Source organism: Arachis hypogaea, chromosome 12 (genome assembly GCF_003086295.3).
Source record: "Arachis hypogaea cultivar Tifrunner chromosome 12, arahy.Tifrunner.gnm2.J5K5, whole genome shotgun sequence".
Taxonomy (NCBI): domain Eukaryota; kingdom Viridiplantae; phylum Streptophyta; class Magnoliopsida; order Fabales; family Fabaceae; genus Arachis; species Arachis hypogaea.
The window spans coordinates 46,230,827-46,246,365 of NC_092047.1; the positions used below are offsets into that span (position 1 = coordinate 46,230,827).

The window sequence follows — 15,539 nt, forward strand, 5'->3', positions numbered from 1 at the left end:
ATTTTCAAAAATATGTTCTTGATGTTCATCATGATCTTCAAAGTGTTCTTGGTGTTCATCTTGACATTCATAGCATTCTTGCATGCATTCATTGTTTTGATCCAAAATTTTCATGCATTGAGTCTTTTTCATGTTTTTCTCTTTCATCATTAAAAATTCAAAAATCAAAAATATATCTTCCCCTTTTTCTCTCTTAAAATTTCGAAAATTTGGATTGACTTTTTCAAAACTTTTTAAAATTTAGTTGTTTCTTATGAGTCAAGTCAAATTTTCAATTTAAAAATCTTATCTTTTTCAAAATCTTTTTCAAAAATCATATCTTTTCCACTTTTTTTATTATTTTTGAAAATTTCAAAAATCTTTTTCAAAATATTTTCAAAATCTTTTTCTTAATTTTATATCATATTTTCGAAAATATCATCAACAATTAATGTTTTGATTCAAAAATTTCAAGTTTGTTACTTGCTTGTTAAGAAAGATTCAAACTTTAAGTTCTAGAATCATATCTTGTGATTTCTTGTGAATCAAGTCATTAATTGTGATTTTAAAAAAAAAAATCAAATCTTTTTCAAAACTAATTTCAATCATATCTTTTCAAAAATATCTTTTTATCTTATCTTTTTCAGATATCTTTTCTAACTTCTTATCTTCTTATCTTTTCAAAATTGATTTTCAAATTTGTTTCAACTAACTAATTAACTTTTTGTTTGTTTCTTATCTTTTTCAAAACTACCTAACTAACTCTCTCTCTCTAATTTTCGAAAATATCTTCCCTCTTTTTCAAAAATTCTTTTTAATTAACTAATTGTTTCAATTTTTAATTTTAATTTGATTTTATTCCTAATTTTCGAAAATCACTAACCCCTTTTCAAAATTTTATTTTCGAAAATCCTCCTTCTCTCTCATCTCCTTCTATTTATTTATTCATCTACTAACACTTCATCTCACCTAAATTCGAACCCCCTCTTCCATCTGTGTTCGAATTTTCTCTTCTTCCCTTATTTACATTACATTCTTTTCTTCTTCTACTCACACAGGGGAACCTCTATACCTGGGCAAAAAGGATCCCTATTATTATTATTTTTCTGTTCCCTCTTTTTCATATGAGCAGGAGAAAGGACAAGAACATTCTTGTTGAAGCAGACCCTGAACCTAAAAGGACTCTGAAGAGGAAACTAAGAGAAGCTAAAATACAACAATCCAGAGATAACCTTACAGAAATTTTCGAACAGGAAGAGGAGATGGCAGCCGAAAATAATAATAATGCAAGGAGAATGCTTGGTGACTTTACTGCACCTGATTCCAATTCACATGGAAGAAGCATCTCCATCCCTACCATTGGAGCAAACAATTTTGAGCTTAAACCTCAATTAGTTTCTCTGATGTAGCAGAACTGCAAGTTTCATGGACTTCCATCTGAAGATCCTTTTCAGTTTTTAACTGAATTCTTGCAGATATGTGATACTGTTAAGACTAATGGAGTAGATCCTGAAGTCTACAGGCTCATGCTTTTTCCGTTTGCTGTGAGAGATAGAGCTAGAATATGGTTGGACTCTCAACCCAAAGATAGCCTGAACTATTGGGATAAGCTGGTCACGGCTTTCTTAGCCAAGTTCTTTCCTCCTCAAAAGCTGAGCAAGCTTAGAGTCGATGTTCAAACCTTCAGATAGAAAGAAGGTGAATCCCTCTATGAAGCTTGGGAGAGATACAAGCAACTGACCAAAAAGTGTCCTTCTGACATGCTTTCAGAATGGACCATCCTGGATATATTCTATGATGGTCTGTCTGAATTAGCTAAGATGTCATTAGATACTTCTGCAGGTGGATCCATTCACCTAAAAAAAAATGCCTGCAGAAGCTCAAGAACTCATTGACATGGTTGCTAACAACCAGTTCATGTACACTTCTGAGAGGAATCCTGTGAGTAATGGGACGCCTCAGAAGAAGGGAGTTCTTGAAATTGATGCTGTGAATGCCATATTGGCTCAAAACAAAATATTGACTCAGCAAGTCGATATGATTTCTCTGAGTCTGAATGGAATGCAAGCTACATCCAATAGTACTCAAGAGGCATCTTCTGAAGAAGAAGCTTATGATCCTGAAAACCCTGCAATAGCAGAGGTGAATTACATGGGTGAACCATATGGAAACACCTATAATCCCTCATGGAGAAATCACCCAAATCTCTCATGGAAGGATTAACAAAAGCCTCAACAAGTCTTTAACAATGGTGGAAGAAACAGGTTTAATAGCAAGCCTTTTTCCATCATCAACTCAGCAATAGATAAAGAATTCTGAGCAGAATCTATCTAGCTTAGCAAATTTAGTCTCTGATCTATCTAAGGCCACTGTGAGTTTCATGAATGAAACAAGGTCCTCCATTAGAAATTTGGAGGCACAAGTAGGCCAGCTGAGTAAAAGGATCACTAAAATCCCTCCTAGTACTCTCCCAAGCAATACAGAAGAAAATCTAAAAGGAGAGTGCAAGGCCATTGAACTGACCATCATGGCCGAACCCACAAGAGGGGAGAAGGACGTGTATCCCAGTGAGGAAGACCTCCTGGGACGTCCAGTGATCAATAAGGAATTTTCCTTTGAGGAACCAAAGGACTCTGAGGCTCATCTAGAGACCATAGAGATTCCATTAAACCTCCTTACGCCCTTCATGAGCTCTGATGAGTATTCATCTTCAGAAGACAATGAGGATGTTATTGAAGAGCAAGTTGCCGAGTTCCTTGGTGAAATCATGAAGCTGAATGCCAATTTATTTGGTAATGAGACTTGGGGAGATGAACCTCCCCTGTTTACCAATGAACTAAACGCATTGGATCAATTGAGATTGCCTCAGAAGAAACAGGATCCTGGAAAGTTCCTAATACCTTGTACCATAGGTACCATGACCTTTGAGAAGGCTCTATGTGACCTTGGGTCAGGGATAAACCTCATGCCCCTCTCTGTAATGGAGAAACTGGGAATCTTTGAGGTACAAGCTGCTAAAATCTCATTAGAGATGGCAGACAATTCCAGAAAACAGGCTTATGGACAAGTAGAGGACATATTAGTAAAGGTTGAAGGCCTTTACATCCCTGCTGATTTCATAATCCTAGATACTGGGAAGGATGAGGATGATTCCATCATCCTTGGAAGACCCTTCCTAGCCACGGCAAGAGCTGTGATTGATGTTAACAGAGGTGAACTAGTCCTTCAATTGAATGAGGACTCCTTTGAGTTTAAAACTCAAGGACATCCTTCTGTAAACATGGAAAAGAGGAACAGTAAGCTTCTCTCAAAACAGAGTCAACCAAAGCCCCCACAGTCAAACTCTGTTTGGTGTTGGGAGGCCACAACCAAACTTTAAGTTTGGTGTTGAACTCCCATATCCAAACTCTAAGTTTGGTGTTAGGAAGTCTCAACAATGCTCTGAACATCTGTGAGGCTCCATGAGAGCCCACTGTCAAGCTATTGACATTAAAGAAGCGCTTGTTGGGAGGCAACCCAATTTTTATTTATCTAATTTTATTTTATTTTTATTGTTATTTCATGTTTTATTAGGTTCATGATCATGTGGAGTCACAAAATAAATAGAAAAATTGAAAACAGAATAAAAAAAACAGAAGAAAAATCACACCCTGGAGGAGGATCTTACTGGCGTTTAAACGCCAGTAAGGAGCATCTGGCTGGCGTTCAACGCCAGAACAGAGCATGGATCTGGCGTTGAATGCCAGAAATGCACACTGAGGAAGAGCTGGCGCTGAATGCCAGAAATATGCTGCAGATGGGCACTGAACGCCCAGAACAAGCATCAATTCGGCGTTTAAACGCCAGAATTGCATGCAAAGGCATTTTACATGCCTAATTGGTGCAGGGATGCAAATCCTTGACACCTCAGGATCTGTGGACCCCACAGGATCAACTCAGCATCTGTGGACCCCACAGGATTCCCACCTACCACCACTCACTCTCTTCCCTCTTCTCAATGTTCATCCTCTCTTCCCAATAAACACTCTTCCCCAAAACCCCTCACCAATCACCTCAATCTCTCTTCCCTATCACCACTTCACCACTCACATCCATCTACTCTTCCCCATAAACCTACCTCATAAACTCCGCCTACCTTCAAAATTCAAAATCAATTTCCCACCCAAACCCACCCTATATGGCCGAAAATAAACCCCCCTCCCCTCCCTATATAAAGCCCTCCATTCTTCCTCATTTTCACACAACACAACCCTCTCTTCCCCTTCTTGGCCGAATACACCTCTCCCTCCTCTCCTCCATATTTTCTTCTTCTTCTTCGTCTATTCTTTCTTCTCTTGCTCGAGGGTGAGCAATATTTTAAGTTTGGTGTGGTAAAAGCATAAGCTTTTTATTTTTCCATTACCATTGATGGCACCTAAGACCGGAGAATCCTCTAGAAAAGGGAAAGGGAAGACAAAAGCTTCCACCTCTGAGTCATGGGAGATGGAAAGATTCATCTCCAAAGCTCATCAAGAGCACTTCTATGATGTTGTGGCCAAGAAGAAGGTGATCCCCGAGGTCCCTTTCAAGCTCAAGAGAAATGAGTATCCGGAGATCCGACATGAAATCCAAAGAAGAGGTTGGGAAGTTCTAACAAACCCCATCCAACAAGTCGGTATCCTAATGGTTCAAAAGTTCTATGCCAATGCATGGATCACTAGGAACCATGATCAAAGTAAGAACCCGAACCCAAAGAATTATCTCATCATGGTTCGGGGGAATTACTTAGATTTTAGTCCGGAAAATGTGAGGTTGGCGTTTAACTTGCCTATGATGCAAGGAGATGCACGCCCCTACACTAGAAGGGTCAACTTTGATCAAAGGCTGGACCAAGTCCTCATGGACATATGTGTGGAAGGAGCTCAATGGAAGACTGACTCAAAAGGCAAACCAGTTCAACTTAGAAGATTGGACCTTAAGCCTGTGGCTAGAGGATGGTTGGAGTTCATCCAACGCTCAATCATTCCTACTAGCAACCAGTCTGAAGTTACCATAGACCGGGCCATCATGATCCACAGTATCATGATTGGAGAGGAAGTAGAAGTTCATGAAGTCATCTCCTTTGAACTCTACAAAATAGCCGAAAAGTCCTCTCCCTTGGCAAGGCTAGCTTTTCCTCATCTTATTTGCCATCTATGTTACTCAGCTGGAGCTTCCATAGAAGGAGACATTCCCATTGAGGAAGAGAAGCCCATCACTAAGAAAAGGATGGAGCAAACAAGAGAGCCCACTCATGGAGCTCAAGAAATGCATGAGGAAGCTCACCATCAAGAAATCCCTAAGATACCTTAAGGGATGCACTTTCCTCCATAGAATTTTTGGGAGCAAATCAACACCTCCCTAGGAGAATTAAGTTCCAACATGGGACAATTAAGGGTGGAACATCAAGAGCACTCCATCATCCTTCATGAAATTAGAGAAGATCAAAAAGCAATGAGGGAGGAGCAACAAAGACAAGGAAGAGACATAGAAGAGCTCAAAGACATCATTGGTTCCTCAAGGAGAAAACGCCACCATCACTAAGGTGGACTCATTCCTTGTTCTTACATTCTCTATTTTTCGTTTTATTTATGTTAAGTGCTTATCCATGTTTGTGTCTTATTACATGATCATTAGTATTTAGTAACTTTGTCTTAAAGTTATGAATGTCCTATGAATCCATCACCTCTCTTAAATGAAAAATGTTTTAATTCAAAAGAACAAGAAGTACATGAGTTTCAAATTTATCCTTGAACTTAGTTTAATTATATTGATGTGGTGACAATACTTTTTGTTTTCTGAATGAATGCTTGAACAGTGCATATGTCTTTTGAAGTTGTTGTTTAAGAATGTTAAATATGTTGGCTCTTGAAAGAATGATGACAAGGAGACATGTTATTTGATAATCTGAAAAATCATAAAAATGATTCTTGAAGCAAGAAAAAGCAGTGAATACAAAAGCTTGCAGAAAAAAGAAATAGCGAAAAAAATAGAAAAAAAAAGAGAGAGAGAAAAAGCAAGCAGAAAAAGCCAAAAGCTCTTAAAACCAAAAGGCAAGAGCAAAAAGCCAATAACCCTTAAAACCAAAAGGCAAGGGTAAATAAAAAGTATCCCAAGGCTTTGAGCATCAGTGGATAGGAGGGCCTAAAAGAATCAAATCCTGGCCTAAGCGGCTAAACCAAGCTGTCCCTAACCATGTGCTTGTGGCGTGAAGGTGTCAAGTGAAAACTTGAGACTAAGCGGTTAAAGTCAAGGTCCAAAGCAAAAACAGAGTGTGCTTAAGAACCCTGGATACCTCTAATTGGGGACTTTAGCAAAGCTGAGTCACAATCTGAAAAGGTTCACCCAATTATGTGTCTGTGGCATTTATGTATCCGGTGGTAATACTGGAAAACAAAGTGCTTAGGGCCACGACCAAGACTCATAAAGTAGCTGTGTTCAAGAATCAACATACTGAACTAGGAGAATCACTAACACTATCTGAACTCTGAGTTCCTATAGATGCCAATCATTCTGAACTTCAATGGATAAAGTGAGATGCCAAAACTATTCAAGAGGCAAAAAGCTACAAGTCCTGCTCATCTGATTGGAGCTATGTTTCATTGATAGTTTGGAATTTATAGTATATTCTCTTCTTTTTATCCTATTTGATTTTCAGTTGCTTGGGGACAAGCAACAATTTAAGTTTGGTGTTGTGATGAGCGGATAATTTATACGCTTTTTGGCATTGTTTTTAGTATGTTTTTAGTAGGATCTAGTTACTTTTAGGGATGTTTTTATTAGTTTTTATGTTAAATTCACATTTCTGGACTTTACTATGAATTTGTGTGATTTTCTGTGATTTCAGGTATTTTCTGGCTGAAATTGAGGGACTTGAGCAAAAATTAGATTCAGAGGTTGAAGAAGAACTGCTGATGCTGTTGGATTCTGACCTCCCTAGACTCAAAGTGAATTTTCTGGAGCTACAAAATTCAAAATGGCACGCTTCTAATTGCGTTGGAAAGTAGACATCCAGGGCTTTCCAGCAATATATAATAGTTTATACTTTGGCCGAGTTTAGACGATGCAAAAGAGCGTTGAACGCCAGTTCTACGCTGCAGTCTGGAGTTAAACGCCAGAAACACGTCACGAACCAGAGTTGAATGCCAGAAACACGTTACAAACTGGCGTTCAACTCCAAGAATGACCTCTCCACGTGTAAACTTCAAGCTCAGCCCAATCACACACCAAGTGGGCCCCAGAAGTGGATTTATGCATCAATTACTTACTTCTGTAAACCCTAGTAGCTAGTTTAGTATAAATAGAACTTTTTACTAGTCTTTTAAACATCTTATGATTTTTAGTTCATCTTTAAATCATATTGATCACATTTGGGGGCTGGCCATTCGGCCATGCCTAAACCTTTCACTTATGTATTTTTCAACGGTAGAGTTTCTACACTCCATAGATTAAGGTGTGGAGCTCTGCTGTTCCTCATGAATTAATGCAAAGTACTACTGTTTCTCTATTCAAATCAACTTATTCCGCTTCTAAGATATTCATTCGCACTTCAATATGAATGTGATGAACGTGACAATCATCATCATTCCCTTATGAACGCGTGCCTGACAACCACTTCCGTTCCACCTTAGATTGAATGAATATCTCTTGGATCTCTTAATCAGAATCTTCGTGGTATAAGCTAGATTGATGGCGGCATTCATGAGAGTCCGGAAAGTCTAAACCTTGTCTATGGTATTTCGAGTAGGATTCAGGGATTGAATGACTGTGACGAACTTCAAACTCGCGAGTGCTGGGCGTAGTGACAAACGCAAAAGGAGGGTGAATCCTATTCCAGTATGATCGAGAACCTCAGATGTTTAGCCGTGCTGTGACAGAGTATTTGGACCTTTTTCACAAGAGGATGGGATGTAGCCATTGACAACGGTGATGCCCTTACATAAAGTTTGCCATGGAAAGGAGTAGGACTGATTGGATGAAGACAGTAGGAAAGCAGAAGTTCAGAAGAACGAAAGCATCTCTATACGCTTATCTGAAATTTTCACCAATGAATTACATAAGTACTTCTATCTTTATTTTCTATTTATTTATAATTTATTTTCGAAAACTTCATAACTATTTGATATCCGCCTGACTGAGATTTACAAGGTGACCATAGCTTGCTTCATACCAACAATCTCCGTGGGATCGACCCTTACTCACGTAAGGTTTTATTACTTGGACGACCCAGTGCACTTGCTGGTTAGTTGTGCGAAGTTGTGAAGTTATGTTTGGACCATGGTATTGTGCACCAGTTATTGGTGTCATTGCCAAGGAGAGAACGAACAACAAATTTTGCAACCTCAGAGTAACAATTTCGCATACCAGCTACTCATGCCTTTGCCTGCATGCCAATAAACACCTTGCATTTAATTGTCCCCATATGCACTCGTTATATTTCCATTGTTGATTTTCCACATGTTGTCATGACCATGTGTTAACATCATTCATTTTATTAATGTGCATTGATTACCACCTTTCCCGTTCTCTTTCTTGCTCTACCCATTGACATTTTGACATACTTTCTTTTTTCTCCCTTTCAAGATGGCCACCAAGAAAGGCAAGGAGAAAGCTGCTCCCAAATCAACAGCAAGGAGAGGAACAAAACGAGCACTAGTGGCAGAGCCATCTTCAACTGCAGTTAAACCCTCAACAAAAAGAATTAAGAGGATTATAAAGGTTGATGATAAAGAGAAAGCCTTCCCATCAAAGGACACTGCACGATTTATCAATCGCTACTGTGAGCAGATGTTCCCCATCCTCGCAGAAAGGAGTTACAACAATGAACATCTTCTTATCCTCCCAAACCATATTACTGAATTTGTTGAGCCACAAATTACACGAAGACAATGGGGTTTCCTCCAGAGACAGCCACGGCAGGTTAATCTTTCTTGGGTAGTAGAATTCTACTCCAATTTCCACCTGCCTACCCTGTAGTCTATCTATGTCGGACAGAAGCAAGTCCCCATTATAGAAGAAGCCATTCAACGAGATCTAGATCTTCCCCCTACTACAGAAGGACTGGACGCATTTCAAGAAGCTGCACTCAAGCGCCAAATGTACCAATTTGACTGGGACGCTGTTCTCAGAGTTATCGCACTACCTGGCAGCAGATGGATCTACAGGTACCATCATTCCCATCCCAAGGGAATATCGGCTTCCGCACTTACCTTGGAGGCTCGAGTATGGGCACAGATTATGTCCCATTACATCTTTCCGAGCACCCACAGTCCTCCTTCACTGCAGACATGGCCGTTTTACTATGGTGCATCCGTACAGACCAGCCTCTGAACCTACCAAGACACATTCGGAGTGCTATGGGACACGTACAAATTGCGGGCAACTTACCTTTTCCCGCCTTGGTTTCAGATCTTGTCTCAGCAGCCGGAGTCTCCTACAGAGCTGGGGACACTAAAGCCATGCTTCCACGGGAAGATCAGTATGTCCCTAACGGGAAATATATCAGACCTCCAGCAGCCACTACCAGCCAACCTACTGAACCGGCTGAATAGATTCCTCCTTCAATACCACAAGCACCTACAACCACTCAACTGCTCCATGAAATACTTGAAAGGTTGGATCGGCATGAACACAAAGCAAAGCTAAGAGAGCGCCGTAACAAGCACCAATTCACACACCTCAAGGAGCTACTTAAGGGAAAATACAGAGACTCAGACACCCTAGACTCCACATCCTTTACCAGCACAGGGAGCCATGACGATCCCGACTGTGGCGATACTGCTACCAGCCCCCCTTTGTTCCTGACAGATGGCACCGAGGACGGTACAAAGCCTTAAGTGTGGGGAGGTCGGTCAATACCTGACTTCCGAAGGTAAATTCTCTTCCCTAACACCAATAAAATAGGATATTTAGTTAGTTTTTCTTTTGTAGAATAGGATAGATTGCATAGTAATAGATTAGTTGCATGCATGTTCTACTTGAGTGAAAAGACAATAAGTTTCTTCTAAGACCCTATTTTTGGAACAAAATTTCACTAATTTTAATTTAAACTTTTGTGTTAAATTTGCTTGAAGTTATATTTGGAACATGGTTTTTGAGCTAAAGAACACACAACCTGTGAGACTTTGAGCCTTTATACATGGTTACATTATTCAACCATAATTATTCTGTTCTTGTGTGTTTACTTCTCTATGATTGTAATTTATATTTTGTTTCATCCTATATGTCCAATGTTTAATATATTTATATGCTTGCATATGATTGAGGCCATTATTTGTTTAGCTCACTTATCCAAATTAAGCCTACCCTTTCAAATTATCTTTGTTAGCCACTTTGAGCCTTTACATCCCATTTGTTCTGTATTTTACCACATTACTAACCTTAAGCAGAAAAACAATTTTATATCCTAATTGAATCTTTGGTTAGCTTAAGATAGAATTGTGTGTTAATTAAGTATGGGAAAATTGTGGGAACAAAGGATAATAAGGGAATGTGTCATGATGAGATAATGGGAATTTGGGTACCTACTCATGTGAAACTACAAGAATTAGAAATCTATGTGCATTGATAAGCTATGTTTATTTTTATATTTATGTTTAAATAGTAATATATATATATAATATTCAATAATTAAATAAGGGGACAAAATTACCCCAATGTTAAGTTAAGAATTCAAGGATCAATGCATGTATGATAAAAATTAAAATAAAAGTTGATACATGAGTAAGGAATGTGAAAGGAAAATTTTGGGTAGCTAGGTATGAAATTTAAGTTATATAGAATGTACATATGTGTGGGTTAAAGCTTGGGTTAATTAAAGATTCAATTTATAAGCTTACTTAACCATATATGTATCCCTGCCCTTACCTTGGCCCCATTACAACCTTGAAAAGATCTCATGATGTTTGCATTAGTATATTAAATGTTGTTGATTGGTTAGGTGAAGAACAAAAATTAGAAAGCATGATTAGAGAAGGATAGAGTGATTACCCTATACACTAGAGAGATTAGAGCATACATACATCATCAGTGAGGGTTCAATGCTTAAATTCTATGTTCCCTGCTTTCATGAGCTACCTTCTTGCATTTTTATCTGTTCTCACTGTATAAGAATTGAATTAGTGGAATTTGATTTGTGATTGTCTTGAAGAGCTTATTCACTTTTAACCAAGTGGACAAAAATCAAATAGTTGCATTCACATATATAGGTTGCATTGCATTGCATGAGCTTTACATGTTCCTACTCATTTATTTTATCTCCTTCAACTAAGCATGAGGACATGCTAATATCTAAGTGTGGGGAGGTTGATAAACCATTATTTTATGGTTTATATTGTGTTTAATTGTGTGGTTTTATCAAATCTTTACGCACTTATTCATTAAATAAGCATGCATTTATAATTCCTTCCTAAAAATACTTTATGGTTGAAAACTTGTTTCCTAGAGACTTTTAATTTTGTATTTTAATTCTCCTTTATTCCATTCGATGCCGTGATCTGTGTGTTAAGTGTTTCAGGCTTTATAGGGCATGAATGACTTGGAGACTGGGAAAGGAAGCTTGCAAAAATGGAAGGAACACAAGAAATTAAGGAGATGACCAGCGAGAAGTGACGCAGGCGCATGGCTCACGCGACCGCGTGACATAGAAGAAATTGCAGTGACGCAGACGCATGGCTCAAGTGACCGCGCGGATTGGAAACTGCACCAGTGACGCGAAGGCGTAGACGACGCGCACGTGTGGAAAGGCAAAATGCTGGATGACGCAAACGCCTGGATGATGCGATCGCGTGACATGCGCGATCTGCAGAATCTGCAGAATTCACTGGGGGCAATTTTGGGCCCTGTTTTGACCCAGTTTTTGGCCCAGAGAAGCAGATTAGAGCCAGGGAACATGCAGAGACCGAACAACAACATTCATTCCATCTAATTTTAGTTTTAGATCTGATTTTACTCCTCCTCTAGGTTTTCTCTCTACACATTCATAGTTTTTAGGATTTGATTTTTATTGCTTTTTGGATTGGAACATTGAGAAGAGTTATTACCTCCGTCAAGACTTCGTCATTCTAGTTTGTTTCCTTACTTTTCACTTACTTTTCCATGTCCTTTATTTATTCATAATTACTATTGGATTATTTTAGAATTTATTAATATAAGAATTACTTCTATATTTAATTGATCGTTTTAATTACTATTTATCATGTCTTTCTTTATTTCTCTTCCTTATTTTGTGAAATTTACATTCATAATGAGCGAGTAGTTCCATAACTTGATTGGGAGATGATTGAAAGGAAACCTTGAGTTGGATTACTTAAAAGAAAAATTGTAATTAGGTTTATTGTTGGATCACCCTCTAGTGATTAACACTAGTCCTTCCCAAGGGACAGGATCAGGACTTGTGACCAGAAATAGCTTTCCAACTTGATTCACTTTCCTTTACCTAGTAAAGGATAACTAAGCAGAACAACCTTCAATTACCAATTAATCTTGAGAGTACTCCAACAAGAATAGGGCTTCCAACTAATCTACTCCTAGTCAAGGTCTTTATTTAAAATACATAAATTCTCTAATTTAATTTCCTATTTACCAACTCAACTCATTTTAGAAAACATCTGATTAATAAAATAGCACACCTTTCTGCAACTCGTTGGGAGACGACCTGGGATTCATACTCTCAGTATTTTAATTTTAATTTTTGTGACAACCCTTCTAAATTGATAAACAGATTTTCGGTTGGTTAAGAACTGTACTTGCAACGTATCTCTTATAACAATTTCTTAACTCGCCAATTTCCGCCACGTCAAGTATCTTTATTTTAATTTATGTTTTATTTATCTTTTAATTATCAAATCCGCATAACCATTTGAATCCGCCTGACTAAGATTTACAGGATGACCATATCTTGCTTCAAGTCGACAATCTCCGTGGGATCGACCCTTACTCACGTAAGGTATTATTTGGACGACCCAGTGCACTTGCTGGTTAGTTGTGCGAAGTTGTGAAAAGTGTGATCACAATTCCGTGCACCAAGTTTTTGGCGCCGTTGCCGGGGATTGTTCGAGTTTGAACAACTGACGGTTCATCTTGTTGCTTAGATTGGGTAACTTTATTTTATGTTTAAGCTTTTTTATTTTTAATTTCAAAAAAAATTAAAATTACAAAAAAATTAATAAAATCATAAAACCAAAAAAAAATTTGTGTTTTTTGTTTGAGTCTAGCATCAAATTTTAAGTTTGGTGTCAATTGCATCTTTTTAATTTTCTTAAAATTTTCGAAAATTCATGCATTATGTTCTTCTTTGATGTTCAAGTTGTTCTTGATGATTTTCCTTGTTTGAACTGTAGTTTTTTTGTTTTGTGTCTTTTCTTGTTTTTCATATGCATTTTCAAATTTTTAGTGTCCCTAGTACAAAGTTCTTAAGTTTGGTGTCTTGCATGTCTTTCTTTTCTTAAAAATTTTCAAAAATATGTTCTTGATGTTCATCATGATCTTCAAAGTGTTCTTGGTGTTCATCTTGGAATTCAAAGTGTTTTTGCATGCATTATTTGTTTTGATCTTAAATTTTTATGTTTTGTTCCATTTTGTTATTTTTCTCTTTCCTCATTAAAAATTCAAAAGTCAAAAAAATATCTTCTCCTTATTCTTCTAATAATTTTCGAAATTTTGAGTTGACTTTGTCAAAACTTTTTAAAATTTAGTTGTTTCTTGTTAGTCAAGTCAAAATTTCAATTTAAAAACTTTATCTTTTCAAATCTTTTTCAAAAATCAAATCTTTTTCATTTTTTTTCTTAATATTTTTGAATTTTTTTAAATAAATTTTCAAAATCTTTTTCTTATTTTTATTTCATATTTTTGAAAACTTTACTAACAATTAATGTTTTGATTCAAAAATTTCAAGTTTGTTACTTTCTTGTTAAGAAAGGTTCAATCTTTAAATTCTAGAATCATATCTTTTAGTTTCTTGTTAGTCAAGTCATCAACTTTAATTTTAAAAATCACATCTTTTTAATTTCTTTTTCAATTCTTTTTCAAAATAAATTTCAAAATCTTTTTCTAACTTCTTATCTTTTCAAAAATTTGACTTTCAAACCTTTTCAACTAATTACTTGATTTGTTTGTTTTAATTTTAAAAATTTTACTATTTCTTATCTTTTTCAAAACCACCTAACTACTTTTCTCTCTCATTAATTTCGAAAACTAACTAACAAATTTTTCAAAAATCTTTTTAATTAATTAATTTATTTAGTTTTCAATTTGCTTTTATTTCTTCTTTTAAAATTCGAATTCTAACTTATAATTAAAAAAAAAACAAAAACACTTTTCTTTTATTTTAATTAAAATTCGAATACTCTCTCTCTCTCTCTCTCTCTCATCTCTTTCTATTTATTTATTTAGTTACTAACACTTCTCTTCTACTCATAATTCGAACCCTCTCTCTTCTCTCTGTTTGAAATTACTCATCTCCTCTCTCTTCTCATTCTTCTATTCTTCTATTCTTATACTCACATAAAGGAATCTCTAGGATTCCCATTCTCTCTTTGTTCTCTTCTTTTTCATATGAGCAGGAACAAGGATAAGGACATTCTTGTTGAAGCTGATTATGAACCTGAAAGGACACTAAAGAGTAAGCTAAGAGAAGCTAAAGCACAACACTCCGGAGAGGACCTTACATAAAATTTTGAAAAAGAAGCAGACATGGCAGCCGAACCCAACAATAATGGTGGAGATGCAAGGAAGGTGCTTGGTGACTTTACTGCACCAACTTCTGACTTCTATGGAAGAAGTATCTCAATTTCTGCCATTGGAGCAAACAACTTTGAGCTTAAGCCTCAATTAGTTTCTCTAATGCAGCTGAATTGCAAGTTTTATGGACTTTCACTGGAAGATCCTCATCAGTTCTTAGTTAAATTCTTGCAGATCTGTGATACTGTTAAGACCAATGGGGTTGATCCCAAGGTCTACAGACTTATACTTTTCCCCTTTGCTGTAAGAGACAGAGCTAGGATATGGTTGGATTCATAACCTAAAGAAAGCCTGAACTCTTGGAAAAAGTTGATCAATGCTTTCTTGGCCAAATTCTTTCCAACTCAAAAGATGAGCAAGCTTAGAGTGGAAGTCCAAACCTTCAGACAGAAGGAAGGTGAATCCCTCTATGAAGCTTGGGAAAGATACAAGCAATTGATCAGAAGGTGTCCTTCTGACATGCTTTTAGAATGGAGCATCTTATGTATATTCTATGATGGTCTGTATGAATTTTCCAAGATGTCATTGGACCACTCTGCTGATGGATCTCTTCATCTGAAGAAAACACCTGTAAAAGCCTAGGAACTCATTGAAATGGTTGCAAATAACCAGTTCATGTATACTTCTGAAAGAAATCCTGTGAATAATGGGATGAATCAGAAGAAAGGAGTTCTTGAGATTGATACTCTGAATACCATATTGGCTCAGAATAAAATATTGACTCAGCAAGTCAATATGATTTCTTAGAATCTGACTGGAATGCAAGCTGCATCCGGCAGTACTAAAGAAGCTTCCTCTGAAGG

General features: G+C 37.0%; 2 non-coding genes across 2 annotated transcripts; both read right to left on the minus strand.

Annotated features, from left to right (window-relative positions):
* Positions 1 to 1,637: 1,637 nt before the first annotated feature.
* Positions 1,638 to 1,745, minus strand: LOC112731405 (small nucleolar RNA R71). The gene has a single exon (XR_003167184.1). It is a non-coding gene; the product is annotated as a small nucleolar RNA R71 (small nucleolar RNA).
* Positions 1,746 to 15,093: 13,348 nt separating this feature from the next.
* Positions 15,094 to 15,201, minus strand: LOC112731321 (small nucleolar RNA R71). The gene has a single exon (XR_003167104.1). It is a non-coding gene; the product is annotated as a small nucleolar RNA R71 (small nucleolar RNA).
* Positions 15,202 to 15,539: the final 338 nt, after the last annotated feature.